Raw genomic sequence first — 18,349 nt, 5'->3', positions numbered from 1 at the left:
GACAGTAGTCTATGACACAGACTAAAACTGTGGCAACGTCTCCAAGAAATGTCTCCAAGAAACCTAACTGCAAAGCTACAGTATTGTTAAAAGTTTTAGGCAGTAAAATAAGGATGTTGTCAAAAATAATGTCAAATAGTTTTTCTCTTTATCATTTAACTTCTGTTAAATTAAATCTAAATTAAATCAACATTTGGTGTGACTATCGTTTGTGTTTAAAGCAGCTTTTGCACTAGGTGCACTTGCACATAGTTTCAGGTAGCTTTGCAGGTAGGTCTTTTGAAGCATCTTAGAGACGTTGCCACAGGTCTTCAGGATTTAGTCTCAGTTTGTTCTGTTTCTCCACGTCATTCCAGACAAACTGGATGATGATGATGATATCAGATCTCTGTGTGGAGCACTGGCCGTTGTGCAAACAAAAATCTCACTGGATTATTAAAATTAACCAACTGATATTTCCTACTGACACACTACAGCAAATATAGAAATAACTGACCATTTTTTATCTAGTGAAAATACTAGTGTTGTAATAATTTTGGCCACCACTGTATTTCATACTAAGAGAACTTCAGATCCATTAACATGTTTATTTTCATATTGCGGGTGGGTAAATCAAGGGCTAATTTTCATTTTTGGGTGAACTAACCCTTTTAAACTGTACTGATATAAAATATATCAATATTAATTAAAGCTGCAAGCAACGATGAACGGGCCCTCGCACCCGGGCTCACCCGGGCTCACCTCCGATCTGTGGCAAATAGTGGGCACTATGCTTTTAACATAGTAAATTTAGGAGGAATGTCTAAGTCATTTAGATGTGTCAGACTTCTTGCTGCCAGCTGGTGTCGCTATGTGTATAACTGAATATTGGCATGCAGATGTCTTCAGGCCAGCGATTTTATCAAACGCATTAATTTTGGTGCAGATTGAACCAGAAAGCATTGAGGGAGAGAAATTAGTGAAGGTGAGAGGAAATGCAGACAGAGTAAGATGAGAATGATGCAGAAAGTAAATTGAATCAAATTTATGCCTTAAAAAGAGTAGCCAAATAGTTTAAAAACAAATAATAATTCACATCCTAATGAATAAACCACCAAGAGTTTAAATATTCCCCTCTATCTCCTCCTCTCTGACTCTCTCTTTCCACCCATCCCCCCTCCCCACTCTCACCCTAACACAACACACACACCCACTTACCATGCTGTGGCCGGGCGGGGAACAACAACAACAAGACAAGAGTTTGGTGAGCCCCGGAGGGTGGATTTATTTGGTAAGTGCGGCAGAAATGAATGATACTGGTGAACGGTGCGGTGTCGTCGTCTTCTTCGTGGTGAGTCCTTTGTGGTGAGCGTGCTTCCCAGTGACGGTGGCCGGAGAAGGGGTAAGTGCAAGAGCGTGCTGTAACCCCGGTGCGTGCAACCCGGAAGTGGGGAAGCCAAGCGGTCACGGCGAGTCTAGGGGAAGAAAGACACAAGAACAGGTAAGCCTCACGTTGCATCGGAGATGATTCTCAATCCTCTGGTTCTGTGGGTCTGCTTATAAAGCGGGAGGTGGCCGTGACCGATTGGCTTGCGGTGAGTTGATTCAGCTGGTGCTCGTGTGTTGCCAGGGCGACGCTGATAGCTCCTCGGGACGCCCGTCACACTCCCCCCCCCAAGCGACGTCCTGGTCCTGGAGGTGACACAAAAAGGGGAGACAGGGGGTGGGTGGGGAGTGACCCCCGACAGACCTGAATAAGCCGCCCAGGACCGAGAGAGACCGTCGGCGTTGTTGTTGTTGGAACCGGCCCGGTGGCGCACATCGAAGTGGAAGTCCTGGAGCGACAGGAACCATCTCGTGACCCGGGCATTTGTGTCCTTGGCCCGGGCCATCCACTGTAAGGGTGCATGGTCTGTAAAGAGAGTGAACTTATGGCCTAAGAGGTAATACCTTAGCTCCAGGACTGCCCACTTGATGGCGAGTGCTTCCTTTTCCACGGCAGCGTAGTTCCTCTCGGCCCGGGTCAGCTTGCGGCTGATGTAGACGACCGGATGCTCCTCTCCCTCCTGGACTTGGGAGAGCACGGCCCCCAATCCCGTGTCCGAAGCATCCGTTTGGAGCAGGAAGGGGCAGCTGAAGTCTGGGGCCCGTAGGACGGGCTCGGTCGTCAGGGCCCGCTTGATCCTCTGGAAGGCCTGCTCCGCTTCCGGGGTCCAGCGTATTCGCTCGGGCTGCCCCTTCCTGGTCAGGTCTGTCAGAGGGGCCGCTATAGAGGAGAAGCTGGGGATAAAACAACGGTAGTAACCAGCCAACCCCAAGAAGGCACGTACCTGGGTTTTGCTCTGTGGCTTCGGGGCGTCCAGGATGGCCCTCACCTTCCTTTCCTGGGGCTTGACGAGACCTCTCCCGACGGTGAAACCCAGGTACTGCGCTTCGTTCAAGGCAAGGTGGCATTTGCGGGGGTTGGCTGTCAGTCCAGCCCGACGAAGCTCAGATAGCACCCTCTTCAGACGCTCCAGATGGTCCTCCCATGCCTCCGAGTGGATCACGACATCGTCTAGGTATGCGGCGGCGTAGGCTTGGTGGGGCCGGAGCAAGACATCCATTAGCCGCTGGAACGTCGCTGGAGCGCCATGCAGGCCGAAGGGAAGGGTCCGGTACTGCCAGTGGCCTGACGGAGTGGAGAAGGCGGTTTTTGGCTTGGCGTCGGCGGAGAGTGGAACTTGCCAATATCCCTTTGTGAGATCCAGGGTTGTGATGTACCGGGCCCTTCCCAGGCGCTCCAGGAGTTCGTCCACCCGGGGCATGGGGTAACTGTCAAAGTCGGAGACTTCATTCAGGCGCCGGTAGTCATTGCAGAATCTAAGGGTGCCATCCGGCTTCGGGACCAGGACTATCGGGCTGGACCAAGGGCTCCGGGATGGCTCAATTACCCCCAGCTTAAGCATCTTCTGGATTTCCTCCTCTATAGCTTGCCGGCGGGCCTCGGGGACTCGATAGGGCCGTTGCCGGACGATGACGCCGGGAGGAGTGCGGATCTCATGGGATAGAACATTAGTCTGGCCGGGGGTGTCGGAGAAGACGTCCAGGAACTGACCGACCAGGTGCCGCAGCTCGGCCTTCTGGGCGGCGGACAGGTTGGGGTTGATGTCGACAGCCGCGGGTTCGGTGACGGCTAGGGCGACGGCCTGGTCCCGGTCCCCAATCCATTTTTTTAACAGGTTGATGTGGTATAGTTGCTGGGGCTGTCTTCGCCCGGGCTGCCGGACACGGTAGTTCACGGGGCCTACCCTTTCCTCCACGGTGTACGGCCCTTGCCACTGCGCGAGGAACTTGCAGGCAGCATTTGGGACCAGGACCATCACCCTGTCTCCGGGCTGGAATTCCCGCGGCTGGGCCCTCCGATCATAGTGGCGTTGCTGGGCTCGTTGGGATCTCTCTAGGTGCTCCCGGACTAACGGCATGACTCTGTCGATCTTGTTCTTCATGTCTTGCACGTGCTCGACGACAGTGCGGAAGACGGCCGGCTGCTGCTCCCAGGCCTCTCGGGCTACGTCGAGAAGTCCCCGGGGCTGGCGGCCAAACAGGAGTTCAAATGGAGTGAACCCGGTGGAGGCTTGTGGGACCTCGCGGATGCCAAACAGAACGTAGGGTAGGAGTAGATCCCAATCCTTTTTATCTTCGGCCGCCACCCTCCGGAGCATTTGCTTCAGGGTTTGGTTAAACCTCTCGACGAGCCCGTCGGTCTGAGGATGGTAGACTGACGTCTTGAGTTGTTTCACCTTCAGCAGCCGGCACAGGTCAGCCATTAGCCGGGACATAAAGGGGGTTCCCTGGTCGGTCAGAATCTCCGACGGAATGCCCACCCGGCTGGAGAGCAGGAACAGCTCACGGGCAATGGCTTTGGCGGTGGCTTGGCGAAGGGGGACTGCTTCGGGGTACCGGGTGGCATAATCGACGATGACGAGGATATGTTCGTGTCCCCGGCCAGACCTCGGCAACGGCCCAACGAGGTCCATCCCGATCCGCTCGAAGGGCACCCCGATGATGGGTAGGGGAATCAGCGGACTGGGGGGAGGCTTTCGAGGCGACGTGCGCTGACACTCGGGACAGGCCTGGCAGAAGCTCTTCACCTGGGCTTCCAGCCCAGGCCAGTGGAACCGGTCGCGGATCCGTTGGATGGTGTTCTGAGCGCCGAGGTGACCGGCCATCGGGTGGGCGTGTGCGAGCTCCAAGACCAATTCTGTCTTCGCCTTCGGTACGACGAGTAGATGTTTAACCTCCCCCCGTCGCTCCGCGACGCAGTACAACAGGCCGTTTTGCACGACGAAGTGTGGGAGAGGGTGAGGGGCTGGCAGGACTTCTTGGCCTTCCAGGAGGCGGACCTGGCGCCAGCAATGTTTGAGGCGGTCATCCTCTTTCTGGGCTTTTCCGAAATCGCCTCCTCCGGTAACCTGTTGGAACACATCATGGTAGACGTTAGTACGTTGGGCCGCAGACTCACCCTCTCTCCCACCGTCGGATGTCATCAGGCAGGAGTGGTATCCGGGCCCCCGCGACGGCTGAGGCCGCGGCTTGCGGCGGTGTTGGGCAGGCTGTGTGGTTGCGGCCAAGGCAGCGTCCAGCCCCGGCCAGTCACGGCCGAGCAAGAGAGGAACCGGCAGGTCCTGTAGAACACCGACCTCCAGGGTCCATGTTTGTCCACCTCTATGGAAAGTGAGAAGGTTAGTTGGTACCTCACGTGTATCCCCGTGGACGCAGGTGATTGGCATCACGGCTTTGGAGGCCGGACGGGGCCCGAGGGTGTCTGGCCGCACGAGGGAGACTGCACTTCCTGAGTCCAGCATGGCCCGGAAATGGCGTCCGCGAACCCTCACGGTGGCTGTCGGTGCTCCAGGGGAGGGTCTTTGGTGGACCACACAGCCTGCCATCCAAGCCTTTGCGGTGGGAGACGGTGGATCCGTGGGCATGGGCTCGTCGCGGGGGCTGGGCGGCCTGTGTACTGGTCGAAGGGTGCCCTCCGGCGGCCGTCGCTCCTGGACCACCCTCCGGGGAAAAGGCTGCGCTCGCTCCCCGGCCTCCCGGTGGAAGGTAGCGTCCGCCAGCTCTATAGCCTCAACAACCTCGGCGATGGTTTTGGGCCCCCGCATGCCAGCGGCCTGCCTCATCGAGCGGGGCAGAGCTCTCAGCAGCCGGTCGACTACTACCCGTTCGGCGACTTGGACGGGGGAGGATGAGTCTTCTAATAGCCAGTGTTCGGCTAACCGCATCAGATCAGCGGCCTGGGCGCGGACTGGCAACCGTGTTTTAAACTCCCATTCATGGAAGCGTTGGGCGGCTGTGGTCGCGGAGAGCCCGAGCCGACCCAATATCTCTTTTTTTAGCTCATTATAATTGTTTTGGGACGACGCTGGTAGAGAAAAATAGGCCCGTTGCGCCTCTCCAGAGAGTAACGGTGCCAATACTGCAGCCCAAGTACCTCTCGCCCACCCCTCAGTGCGGGCGAGTGATTCAAACATCTTAAGGTAGGCCTCAATGTCATCATGTGCGGTCAGCTTGGGTAGTAGTCGGGCAGCGGTGACTCGCGGGTCGGGGAGAGGGACGTTTTGAGCGGCTGATGAGCGTAGTTCGGCCAAATACCCTTGAACGTGGCCATGTTGTTCGGTGAGCAGTTCAAAACATTGCTGCTGGCGGACGCTAACCTCAGTAAGTTGTTTCACGAGGTCCTCCATATTTCTCGGGGAGGAGCGCGCCTAGAAAGAAACAGAAAAACAACCGGAGTGAATGACGGGGCAAGATGGCGGTGTAAACAAACTCTTGCTCGTTGGTGTTCTCAGGCCCGGCAGCTTGCCTGCATTCTCCACCACCTTGTGGCCGGGCGGGGAACAACAACAACAAGACAAGAGTTTGGTGAGCCCCGGAGGGTGGATTTATTTGGTAAGTGCGGCAGAAATGAATGATACTGGTGAACGGTGCGGTGTCGTCGTCTTCTTCGTGGCAGTGAGGTGAGTCCTTTGTGGTGAGCGTGCTTCCCAGTGACGGTGGCCGGAGAAGGGGTAAGTGCAAGAGCGTGCTGTAACCCCGGTGCGTGCAACCCGGAAGTGGGGAAGCCAAGCGGTCACGGCGAGTCTAGGGGAAGAAAGACACAAGAACAGGTAAGCCTCACGTTGCATCGGAGATGATTCTCAATCCTCTGGTTCTGTGGGTCTGCTTATAAAGCGGGAGGTGGCCGTGACCGATTGGCTTGCGGTGAGTTGATTCAGCTGGTGCTCGTGTGTTGCCAGGGCGACGCTGATAGCTCCTCGGGACGCCCGTCACACTGCACACACATAAGTGCAGAGCAGAGAGGGATCAGATTTGTTTTTTAATTTTCATTAATTCATAGATCTTTGTATAATTATGAAATTGACGGTGTTTGATCCGAATGACTAGTACTCTATATGAAAAAAGTTTCAAAGACTTTGGATGCTGCACTTTAAAGATATAATAAAAAAAATTACGGCTATCTTTTTTACTCCGATTTCAATCAATCACCACATCAACACCGTTCAAGATATCCTAAATCTGCTCGCAATTTAGCATCTTCAGAATGTTGGCATCATGTCGAAAAAGTTTGGTGTTAATTGGTTGGTTTTCCTGAGAGAAGTATATAAAATTCCACAGCCTGATTTTTCCAAAAATCCACATTCAAATCAAAATAGCCGACTTCCAGTCGATCGTAGCTAATGGGTGTAAATTAGAAATTTTTATGGCTTGATGAGATCAATATATGTACCGAGTTTGGTGACTGTAGGACAAACTAAACCCCCAACTTTTGTCAAAAGGTGGCGCTATGGAGCGCCTGCTCCACGCCCATTTATAGGCTTTTATCAGTGTCTAAATATCATTAATACAGATGTGTGTCTGGAGTTTCATGAAATTCTAAGTATTTTAAGTGGCTCGAAAACACAAAAAGCTAAAGTTAAAGTTTGACACGTTGCCATGGCAACATGATAAAAGTTATCGATAATGCCTTTCATAGATTCTCATCGGCTGTGTTTCAACATTATTGGGATGAAGTTTGAAGCAAATTGAGTAAAATTAAGAGGCTGATTTAAAAGCATTTAGAAAACGTTGCGCTTTCTGCTGCCAGTTGGTGGCGCTATAACTTTTACTCATAATAGTTACATCTCTGTGATTGGCATCATACGATGAACAAACTGCTGAAGTTTGGTCAAAATCAGACAAAGTGTGTTAAAGTTATTAGACACTTCCTGTTTCTCATTTCTTGCCATAACTTTGTCGCCCCGCCACGGCCAAACCGTTCGAAATATCAAAATTCCCCTGGCAATTTTGCATCTCCAATGTCTTGAGATCATGTTGACTGAGTTTGGTGGCCATCGGTGGAAAGGCCTACGTGGAGTATTTCAAATTCCATTGCATGCGCTTTTTAGACATCCCTGAATAGCTGACTTCCTGTTGGGCGAAGCACTGACTTTGAGTATGAAAGTTGTTCAGCCCGATGAGGTCTATATGTGTATGAATTTTGATAACTGTAGGTCATCCGGTGTGTGCTCCAGAGTCCCTCAAAAGTCGCAATTTTTAACGCGATGCCACACCCCCCCCAGGTGACCCCCCCCCCCCCCCATGTCAAAGTTTGTCCGGCCATGATGGCCGCAGGTTCCAATGTGTGTGCAAAGTTTCAAGAGTTTTCGTGTATGTTAAGGGCCCCGAAATGACCCAAAACATTGATGAAATAATAATAATAATTAAAGCTGCAAGCAGTGATGACCGGGCCCTCGCCATATGCGCAGTCACCATCCCGATAGCATCAGGAAAACGGTGCCCAGTTGGCACATGCATTCACAGTAACCCTCTGCCAGTTTGGATTTAAAGTTTACAGAATTGAAAGGGTTAATTAAAATCAACACACAGACACATACACACAATATTTAAAATTTTGCCATCCAGTTTAATTTGTTAACATTAACTATATTAGTTAACATGAACAATAATTAAATAGCATTTATTAATGTTAATTAATATTAAGCTAAAAAAAAAGTATTAATATATTATTAAAAGGTACATTAGTACATTTATTTATATTTGTTAAACATATTTATGGGTTCATGTATTAATAATACATTATAAGGGTATTCTTAAGGCATTATAATGAATGCATAATAAATTATAAAAAACCTTATAATATGTTGTATCATCTCATGAGCATTCATAAGAACAGTTTTAATGTATTAGAATTTTTACTTTTTTATTATAGCTTTTATGAGTATGATTACCTCCTCATAGTTATAATGTATAAGTCTCATATTTTGCCATCTTACTGATGTCACTTTACTTAAAGCATACAAAGATCACTTATAAGTAATAATAATAATAATAATAATTCTCAAATAGCCATAAGATCAGGTATCAGATCAGATGAATGTATAATATGATCAGTTTAATTATTTTGATGGTACCCGTTAGACAGCTTTTTATAAGTAACTCTGCAACTGCATGTCAGCTAGCAGTAATTATTATTTGTTGTATTAAATATATGCTAACACTGTATTTAGACAGTTCCCCAAAAGACAAACTGATTATAAGTAACTTTGCAAGAACATGAACCTTCTACTTAGCCTAACATTAAACTAAGTCTACACTGTAAGGAGTGTTAGTTGGTGAGAGTTAGTTGTTAATAGTCAATAGAATAGAATATAATGTAAAAAATAAATCTAATATGATATAGTCCATTACAAATGAAGTAGGTTTGAAATGGTGTCTACTGTGTGTTATAAATAATCATAATCTTAAAAGTTATAACCTCTAATATTTAAGTATTATAATGTATGATAATTGTTGTTATGAATATTCATTGGATGATATAATATATTATACGTTTTTTTATAATGCATTATGCGTTTCTTTATAATGCCTTAGAAATACCCTTATAATAGGGGCTTCATAGAAAGTGTTACCAAATCAGTGAGAGACAAATAAAACATTTCATAATTTTTCATTAAAAACTAATTTTTTTTATGCTTTTTAGTGTTTATTTTAAAATTATGTAAAAGTATTCTGACAGTACAGTACATAACAACTCCAAATAAATCTATGCATTCGTTTCTTTGTTGTACATTGAGAATGAACAGAATAGGATTAGAGGTAAAAATATTCCTTATCATACGAACACCTTATCATGGTGTTCATCCCTTGTATTACAGTCTTCATTTCTCCCTCTCTCACTTCTGGATACTTTTAATGTTTTTGGGGCCTCTGAGCATGATACAATTTTGATACAAGCTTATTTTCTAAGAATGATTTGTTCTTCATATATACAAAGTTTGGAAGAGTTGGTATTAGGCACTTTAAAGATATATAAAAAATTAATGCTACTTTTTTGTACTGTGACTTTAAAAAATCACCACATCAACACCGTTCAAGATATCCCAAATCCGCTCACAATTTAGCATTTTGACTATATTCTTGTCATGTTGACAAAGTTTGGTGTGAACTTCTTGTTTCTGCTTTGTTTAGTACGATATTATTTACAGCCTGATTTTTCCAAAAATCCACATTCAAATAAAAATAGCCAACTTCCTGTTTATTATAGCTAATGAGTGTTAATTAGAAAGTTGTCCGGATTGATATGAACAATATACGTACCAAGTTTGGTGACGGTAGGCAAAACTAAACCCCCAACTTTTGTCAAAAGGTGGTGCTATAGAGTGCCTATATATCAGTGTCTAAATATCATTAATACAGATGTGTGTGTTGAGTTTCATGAAATTCGAAGTATTTTAAGTGGCTCGAAAACACAAAAAACTAAAGTTAAAGTTTGACACGTTGCCATGGCAACATGATAAAAGTTATCGATAATGCCCTTCACAGATTCTCATCGGCCGTGTTTCGACATTATTGGGATGAAGTTTGAAGCAAACTGAGTAAAATTAAGAGGCTGATTTAAAAGCATTTAGAAAACGTTGCGCTTTCTGCTGCCAGTTGGTGGCGCTATAACTTTGACTCATAATAGTCACATCTCTGTGATTGGCATCATACGATGAACAAACTGCTGAAGTTTGGTCAAAATCAGACAAAGTGTGTTAAAGTTATTAGACACTTCCTGTTTATCATTTCTCGCCATAATTTTGTCGCCCCGCCACGGCCAAACCGTTCGAGATATCAAAATTCCCCTGGCAATTTTGCATCCCCAATGTCTTGAGATCATGCTGACCGAGTTTGGTGGCCATCGGTGGAAAGGCCTAGGAGGAGTATATTTATATATAAAATATATATAAAGTATATTAAATTCCATTGCATGCGCTTTTTAGACATCCCTGAATTGCTGACTTCCTGTTGGGCGAAGCAATGACTTTGAGCATAAAAGTTGTTCAGCCCGATGAGGTCTATATGTCAGTGTTTTTCAACCTTTTTTGAGCCAAGGTACATTTTTAATTGAAAAAAAATCACAAGGCACACCAACAATCGAAACTGTAAAAAAATTAAACTCTGTAGCCTATATTAACAATATACAGCCATTCTTATCGAAGTGTCTTGAACAGGAATCAAATAAACACAACCTGGGCCTGTTTGGATGAACACAGAGCTGATATCCTGGCAGGAATTGAAGAAAGACACACACAAAGCTCTTCCTCAACAGCTCTCTCTCGAATTTTCTTATACAAACATAACGAATGCACTTCAAAATTAAGTTTTCATATTTTAATTCAGGAATCACGAATATGACAAAATAATATTATTTTATACATATATTAATTGTTTAGCTATAATAGCTGTATCAAATGAATAAGGAAATTATAGTGCCTTGAATTTATTAAGTAGGCTAATGTTTAATTTCGTTCGTTTCGCTCTCTGGAAATGTAAAGAAAAAATATTGTTTTTACTTGGAATTCGTTTTTAATCCCTGGTTTTAAACAAGCATATACATGAGATAATTTATATATTATTGCTTGAATAAACGTTTACAAATAGTGCTAGAAATTTTATAATTAAAGAAATTAAACAGACCTCGGCATTTGAAATGAATAGTGAAATGTGTCTAATAATTGCAAAAAGAAAGAGAAGCATTGGACATAATCTAAATATTCGAGACATTTATTAGGAATACCATTTTCTTAACAATTAAGATGCTGCGTGTTTATCCAGTCTAATCGAAGTGTGCGTCTCTCCCCCGACTTTTCCAACAAAAATCCCACTCCTCTCAGAAAATACATAAAACTAACATTACTGAGCTATATGTGTTTAAAAGTAGCCTATTAAAATGGTACAGCATTGCTCAGTTCAACGTGTTGGAAATCGGGCATTTTGTCCCGTGTCAGCATTTATTCAACAGTTAATAATGCTCAATATTCAAAAGGTAAATAATATTCAGCCAATAAATTGTAGGTCTATGTATTTCATAGAAAATTGTGTCTAGTACTATATAAATTACAAAGGTTTAAGTTATTTCAAACGACCCGACCGACCGCGACCCGAATATCATTAAAAATATTTTGGATGACTCCTAACCGTGGGTAACCGCGGGTGACCGCAGGCGGTATATCTCCTCACCTTCTAGTTTGTAGTCGGGTGTCGTCAGTTTGGTGTTCGAGCTCAGTTTAACTGCCCAGACTCCCGCAGACGCAGATTTTGTATCGTATTCTCACTAGCCACAATGCCACTGTCACTGCTACCTGTCACATCCAGGCATCACTAATTCTCGTCTCGAAATACAAGGCAATTACCTATCTGCTGCCACCTATTGATATGGAAGAGTATGACATGATTACTCTGCCGGTGTCACTAGATAGTGCAGACACTCGACAATGGCATATTATTCGCAGACAATAACTTATTAGTTTTCAAAAAATGTTTTAGACCAATTAGGTGAAATTGAATAATTTCCCACGGCACACCTGACGATCTCTCACGGCACACTAGTGTACCGCGGCACAGTGGTTGAAAAACACTGCTATATGTGTATGAATTTTGATAAATGTAGGTCAACCGGTGTGTGCTCCAGAGTCCCTCAAAAGTCGCAATTTTTAACACTGTGCTTGCCCCCCCCCCCCCCCCCCTCAGGTGACCCCCCCCATGTCAAAGTTTGTCCGGCCCTGATGGCCGCAGGTTCCAATGTGTGTGCAAAGTTTAAAGAGTTTTCGTGTATGTTAAGGGCCCCGAAATCATCCAAAACATTGATGAAATAATAATAATTAAAGCTGCAAGCAGCGATGAACGGGCCCTCGCACCCGGGCTCACCGCCGACCGGTGGCTTTAGGAAAACAACAAACGGTGGGCAGTATGCTTTTAATAAAGTAAATATAGGAGAAATATGTCATAAGTCATTTAAATGTGCCAAACTTCCTGCTGCCAGCTGGTGGCGCTATGACTATAACTGATTATTGGCATGTAGATGTGTTTAGGCCAGCACTTTTATCAAACATATGACGTTTGGTGCAGATTGACCTTGGTATGTTTGAGTTAGTGAAAGATATGATATATCCTGCTGCCAACAGGTGGTGCTATGATAATATCTGAATATTGGCCTTTAGGTGTCTTAAGACCAGGACTCTTACCAAACCAGTGAAGTTTGAGGCAGATCGGACATTTTATGGCTGAGTTATAACAACTTCTATGTCCATGGCGAAACATCAAATTTTGTCACGCTGCCACAGACACGCCCTTTAACGAAAACTCAAGATCTTCGCAATTTAACATCTCTAAGGCCTCTAGATCAGACTGACCAAATATAATGCTGATATCATTAAATATCTAGGAGGAGTTTGCTATAAACCTAACCCCCTGCAAGGACTTCAGATAATTCCAACTGTGAACCAATATGCTACATCTTCCTTATATTCTGATGATGATGATAAGAACATGTAATTCATGATGATAACAAAATGTTATTATTTCTTGCATTACGTCCACCATTTCTGCTTAAATGTCATCGTTACCTATCTGTTCAGTTTGTGTGTGGATATTGCTTTGCAGGTGACTCCTGTTATAAGACATCACTTTTAAGCGCTACATAACTAAGAATCAATTAGGAAAACGGTGCCCAGTTGGCACATGCATTCACAGTAACCCTCTGCCAGTTTGGATTTAAAGTTTACAGAATTGAAAGGGTTAGACTTTAAAATCAACACACAGACACATACACACAATATATACAATTTTGCCATCCAGTTTCATTTGTTAACATTAACTATATTAGTTAACATAAACAAAAATTAAACAGCATTTATTAATGTTAATTAATATTAAGCTAAAAAAAGTATTCATATATTGTTTAAAGGTAAATTAGTATCTTTTAACATTAGTTTATGTACTGTGAATTAACATGAACATGCACACAGTTCATGTGGGTGTACAGCAATACACAATAAAGTTGTCATGATCGGGGCTGTGGGTATTCCCTCAGCCTCTCGAGGTTGCTGTTCCCCTTGCACTGCACTCCCCTGATTGTTCACGTCTGTCTTGTCATTAGCACTGATTTCACTCACAGCTGTTCACTATCTGGTCTATAAGAACTCTCACTTCTCACTCCTGCTTCAGGTCTGCATTGTCTTATGTCTACTGTCTGGTTGCTCTGTGTTCCTGTTTATCCTGGCCTTAGACCTTGTTCTCTGTTTGGTTCATTTGAGTTTATGTTGTGTTCTGCCGTGTTGGCTTTTTGTTTTGTTTGTTTAGTTTGTTATTATTTTATTAAACTATCTCTTCCCTGCACCTGGACCCAGACCCTTTCATTACTATTACGTGACAGAATGCAGACATCTCAGATGGGTCCAGCGGGGAGTAATTTTTTTTCTGAGGAGATGGAGGCGGCGTCGGCCGCTCGCTTTGAGACCATCTACGCCTGTTTGGCGGCGATGGATGCCCTTAATGCTGAGGCGGCGCGGAAGCGCCCCTACTATAGGGTGAGGGCGGAGGCGTTTTTTCGACAGAGGGCGTCCGCTCAATCTGTTACTGATGCGGCGGCGACCACGCTCTCTGTTCCTGACGCGGAGACGACCGCGCTCTCTGTTCCTGACGCGGAGACGACCGCGCTCTCTGTTCCTGACGCGGAGACGACCGCGCTCTCTGTTCCTGACGCGGAGGTGGCTGCGCTCTCTGTTCCGGACGCGGAGGCGACTACGCCTTCTGTGCCTGACGCGGAGACGACCGCCATCTCTGTTCCTGACGCAGAGGCGGCTGCGCTCTCTATTCCTGACGTGGAGGCGGCTGCGCTCTCTATTCCTGACGCGGAGGCGGCTGTGCTCTCTGTTCCTGACGCGGAGGCGGCCGCGAGCTCTGTTCCTGACGCGGAGGCGACTACGCCTTCTGTGCCTGACGCGGAGGCGGCTGCGCTCTCTGTTCCGGACGCGGAGACGACTGCGCCTTCTGTTCCTGACGCAGAAGCAACCGGCGTCTCTGTTCCTGACGCGGAGACGACCGCGCTCTCTGTTCCTGAGGCGTTTGTTATTATTTTATTAAACTATCTCTTCCCTGCACCTGGACCCAGACCCTTTCATTACTATTACGTGACAGAATGCAGACCTCTCAGATGGGTCCAGCGGGGAGTAATTTTTTTTCTGAGGAGATGGAGGCGGCGTCGGCCGCTCGCTTTGAGACCATCTACGCCTGTTTGGCGGCGATGGATGCCCTTAATGCTGAGGCGGCGCGGAAGCGCCCCTACTATAGGGTGAGGGCGGAGGCGTTTTTTCGACAGAGGGCGTCCGCTCAATCTGTTACTGATGCGGCGGCGACCACGCTCTCTGTTCCTGACGCGGAGACGACCGCGCTCTCTGTTCCTGACGCGGAGACGACCGCGCTCTCTGTTCCTGACGCGGAGACGACCGCGCTCTCTGTTCCTGACGCGGAGGTGGCTGCGCTCTCTGTTCCGGACGCGGAGGCGACTACGCCTTCTGTGCCTGACGCGGAGACGACCGCCATCTCTGTTCCTGACGCAGAGGCGGCTGCGCTCTCTATTCCTGACGTGGAGGCGGCTGCGCTCTCTATTCCTGACGCGGAGGCGGCTGTGCTCTCTGTTCCTGACGCGGAGGCGGCCGCGAGCTCTGTTCCTGACGCGGAGGCGACTACGCCTTCTGTGCCTGACGCGGAGGCGGCTGCGCTCTCTGTTCCGGACGCGGAGACGACTGTGCCTTCTGTTCCTGACGCAGAAGCAACCGGCGTCTCTGTTCCTGACGCGGAGACGACCGCGCTCTCTGTTCCTGAGGCGGAGACGACCGCGCTCTCTGTTCCTGACGCGGAGACGACCGCGCTCTCTGTTCCTGACGCGGAGGCAACGGCGCTCTCTGTTCCAGACACGGTGGTGACCGCGCACGTTCCACTGGCGGCGAGGCCAGCTCGCGTTCCTATGGCGGCGGCGTCCGCTGACGCTCCTCTGGCGGCGGGGCCTGCTCGTGTTCCTTGGGTGGCGAGGCGGGTCCATGGGACTCCGCTGCACGGGCCTGGCCCGCCATCCCTCCCCCTGAGTTGCCTTCCTCCGTTCCTCCTCCCTCCAGACTTTGGGAACTTCTGGAAGCCGTTCCGTAGGGAGGGGGTACTGTCATGATCGGGGCTGTGGGTATTCCCTCAGCCTCTCGAGGTCGCTGTTCCCCTTGCACTGCACTCCCCTGATTGTTCACGTCTGTCTTGTCATTAGCACTGATTTCACTCACAGCTGTTCACTATCTGGTCTATAAGAACTCTCACTTCTCACTCCTGCTTCAGGTCTGCATTGTCTTATGTCTACTGTCTGTTTGCTCTGTGTTCCTGTTTATCCTGGCCTTAGACCTTGTTCTCTGTTTGGTTCATTTGAGTTTATGTTGTGTTCTGCCGTGTTGGCTTTTTGTTTTGTTTGTTTAGTTTGTTATTATCTCTTCCCTGCACCTGGACCCAGACCCTTTCATTACTATTACGTGACAAAAGTGCTCTATAAACTCTTCATTCTTTCAAAATATCTTTAAAAATCAAGTTGAGTATTTTAATGGGGCGATATACAGGGGTTGTACAATGAAACTGAAACACTGGCCAATATAATGTTGGAGGTTTCATGGCTATATTTTTGCAGCCTGGTGGCCAATCTTCACTGATTGCACATTCCACCAGTAAGAACAGGTGTGAAGGTTGACTATGTGCACCCAATGGTTCAGACATTGTACTCTGACGGTGGTGCCATGTATCAGGATGATAATGCACCAGTACACACAGCAAGACAGGTGACAGAGTGGTTTGATGAACATGAAAGTGAAGTTGGACATCTCCCATGGCCTGCATAGTCACCAGATCTAAATATTATTGTGCCACTTTGGGGCACCATGGCTGGGATTTTAAATATATATATATATATATATATATATATATATATATATATATATATTCATTTTTAGTCTAATTATAACCTTTATAGTGTTTCATTGTAGAGTGAATCATTCACGTTCCATTTGTAAATCGTATGGTCACACACGGGCATTAATACAATCATAAAGTCAAAACTTTATTGGCATAATTGTCGTTCACAATATTTGCTAAATATATGCCAAATAGCATATACAGAAAGTTATTTAGGTTAAGCGATTCACAATAAAGAAAAAAGTAGATAGCTCTAAATCACTTATTATTTATTATTATTATAGGTTATTATTATTTCAATACCTGGTTAGGGCTATTTATTTTTAACGCCTGACAATTATGCCAATAACGTTTTGACTTTTTGATTGTATTTATCCCCGTGTGTGACGATAAATGAGCATGTTTTCATTTACAAATGAAACTACGTGAATGATTCATTTCTCAGTAAAACAGTTTAGTATTTATATAGTCTAGTCTATTAATTAGACGAAACAAAATAAAATATGTTCAATTCAACCTTTAAACTACATTCCAGTAAAAATCAGTCATATAGCATATGTCAAGCATTTACAGAATCATTTACATGAACGTTAAAGAGAGCCAAATTAAGGGGTGGAAACGCACGGAAATAAAAATATATACAAAAATAACAGGCTAATAAAAATACTATTAGTAATAGTAATACTAATGATAATGATAATAATATTAAGACAAATACGAAAAAAAGACTATTAGTTAATAGAAGGAATGTAGGCCTATTTTACTGTGTGACGATAAATTATTTCCAAATGAAACTACGTGAATGATTCACTCTTCAATTATTTGTCTATTAATTAGACTAAATAAAATACAATATATGTTAAATTTAACCTTTAAACTGCATTCCAGTAGAAACCCCAGTCATAGAACCTTTACAATATCATTTACATTCAGAATGTTATGTAACGAGATCAAAATGAAGGAAAAAATAACGAATATAAACGAATAATACAAATATTACGGAAAAAAAGAAGGTCAGTCAATGGACAAGATTGTGGGATGCATGAAATGTTTCTTGCAGGGCTATTTAATTTGAAGTAGGCCTACATGTAATAGGCTACATGTAAACACTTGTGAAAGCTGTCTACATTGCGCACAGACAGCATTAGCATATACAGCATCGCCTATATAATTATTTAATATTGTATTAATTTCTATAACAATTAATATAATAATTTCTTAACTCAAAATAAAATATCTCAAATAATTCTGGGTTACTAATGTCACGCAGGTTTGTTTATTCATTAAACTCGTGGCCACGAGAAATGCATGTTGAGCAAAAATACATTTCACGAAAATAATATAAAGATTACAAAACAAAGAAAACAAATGGAATGAGGGATAAGCTTTAAAGTTCACGTAAAAGCCAAATATTAAGCGGCATCCTTCATGTTTTCTTTATTCAGCAAATACTTTACAGTTTTGAATTATGTTCAGCTTCTGTTTTTATGACCATAAATGACAGTTTTTTTTGTGTTTTTTTTTGTTTTTAGAAAAACGTCCGAACACCGGTCTCAAAAGTAGAAGCGAAAGTCTTGTTTCCACCAGCGTGGCATTTTTTTTATTCACCGTAATTGATGGATGTCTAAAACAAAAATAAGGAGAATCCTAAAACATATAAATATACATTTCTTAAAATAATAACATCTGAACTTCGTACACAACAATACGGCAACGACTTTACAACAGGACACATTATTTTATTTTAAAGTAGCTTGTACACCAATGGATTTCAGATTAGGGTTAGGGTTAGGTTAGGGTTAGGGTTAGGGTTAGGGTTAGGGTAACCCTAACCCTAACCCTAACTCACTGGAGCACTTTTGATACTTAACAATTGTATTTGTTGTCAGTCATATAAGCTTTATTGTTTTGAAAAGTGAGCCTTCTGTTTATTTGTCTAAATTATTTTCTATATTAGGATATAATACTAGGCTATAGTATTTACATGGACATTAGGCCAAATCTACATGGGTTTCTTCCCTTTCACTTCAATTAGTTTTTAAGAAAAAAACAAAAC

The 18,349-nt window shown here is 45.0% G+C and overlaps 1 protein-coding gene across 1 annotated transcript in view; it reads left to right on the top strand.

Annotated features, from left to right (window-relative positions):
- Positions 1-18,349, top strand: part of LOC141345712 (probable G-protein coupled receptor 149) — a 60,322-nt gene that overhangs the window by 4,500 nt on the left and 37,473 nt on the right. The window lies entirely within an intron of this gene.

Source organism: Garra rufa, chromosome 11 (genome assembly GCF_049309525.1).
Source record: "Garra rufa chromosome 11, GarRuf1.0, whole genome shotgun sequence".
In the NCBI taxonomy this organism is placed as follows: Eukaryota; Metazoa; Chordata; class Actinopteri; order Cypriniformes; family Cyprinidae; genus Garra; species Garra rufa.
Note: the sequence above shows the minus strand (reverse complement) of the source record. Positions and strands in the feature narration are given on the sequence as shown.